Source organism: Triticum urartu, chromosome 7, assembly GCF_003073215.2.
Source record: "Triticum urartu cultivar G1812 chromosome 7, Tu2.1, whole genome shotgun sequence".
Taxonomy (NCBI): domain Eukaryota; kingdom Viridiplantae; phylum Streptophyta; class Magnoliopsida; order Poales; family Poaceae; genus Triticum; species Triticum urartu.
Genome location: NC_053028.1, coordinates 319,567,960 through 319,569,647, shown reverse-complemented (window position 1 = coordinate 319,569,647; position 1,688 = coordinate 319,567,960).

Below are 1,688 nucleotides of genomic sequence, written 5' to 3'. Positions count from 1 at the left end.
CAACACACTCATAAGAATTTTTTTATTAATCTTGAATGCCTAACATAATTAAAGCAAATTACCACACTGTTTTGTAGGACTCTCAAAATAATATAAGTGAAGCATGAGAGAACAATAGTTTCTATAAAACAAATGCACCACAGTGCCCTAAAAGATATAAGTGAAGCACTAGAGCAAAAACTATATAACTCAAAAGATATAAGTGAAGCACATAGAGTATTCTAACAATTTCAGAATCATGTGTGTCTCTCTCAAAAGGTATGTACAGCAAGGATGATTGTGTAAAACTAACAAATAAAGACTCAAATAATACAAGACGCTCCAAGAAAAACACATATCATGTGTTAAATAAAAATATAGCTCCAAGTAAAGTTACCGATGGAAGTAGACGAAAGAGGGGATGCCTTCCGGGGCATCCCCAAGCTTGGGCTTTTAGGTGTCCTTAGATTATCTTGGGGTGCCATGGGAATCCCCAATCTTAGGCTCTTGCCACTCCTTGTTCCATAATCCATCAAATCTTTCACCCAAAACTTGAAAACTTCACAACACAAAACTTAAAGTAGAAAATCTCGTGAGCTCCGTTAGCGAAAGAAAACAAAACACCACTTCAAGGTACTGTAACGAACTCATTATTTATTTATATTGGTGTTAAACCTACTGTATTCCAACTTCCCTATGGTTTATAAACTATTTTACTAGCCATAGATTCATCAAAATAAGCAAACAACACACGAAAAACAGAATCTGTGAAAAACAGAACAGTCTGTAGTAGCTAACGCAAGTTCTGGAACCCCAAACATTCTAAAATAAATTGCTCGACGTGAGGAATTTATCTATTAATCATCTTCAAAAATGATTAACTAAATATCACTTTCCAAATAAAAATGCCAGCAATTCTCGTGAGCGCTAAAGTTTCTATTTTTTACAGCAAGAATAAAAAGACTTTCCCCAAGTCTTCCCAACGGTTCTACTTGGCACAAACACTAATTAAACACAAAAAACACAACCAAAACAGAGGCTAGATAAATTATTTATTACTAAACAGGAGCAAAAATCAAGGAATAAAAATAAAATTGGGTTGCCTCCCAACAAGCGCTATCGTTTAACGCCCCTAGCTAGGCATAATATTTCAATGACGCTCACATGAAAGACAAGAATTGAAGCACAAAGAGAGCATCATAGAACACGTGACAAACACATGTAAGTCTAACATACTTCCTATGCATAGGCATATTATAAGCAAACAAATTATCAAAGAAAACAAAAACTAGCATATGCAAGAAAGCGGAAAGGAACAATAGCAATCTCGACATAATGAGAGGTAATCTAGTAACATGAAAATTTCTACAACTATATTTTCCTCTCTCATAATAATTACATGTAGGATCATAAGCAAATTCAACAATATAGCTATCACAAAACATATTCTTAACAAGATCCACATGTATGCATAGTTGATACTCTTCCAGAATAGTGGGATTGACATTAAGTAAAGGCATGACCTCTCCAAACCCACTTTTATCAAAAACTTCATGAGATTGAACATTCTCCAAATATGTGGGATATAAAGTTGACACTCTTACAAACCCACTTTCAATAATATTGCAAACACTATTATCAATCTCATATTCATCATGGGGCTTAAATAAATTTTCAAGATCGAAAGAAGAATCACCCCAATCATGATC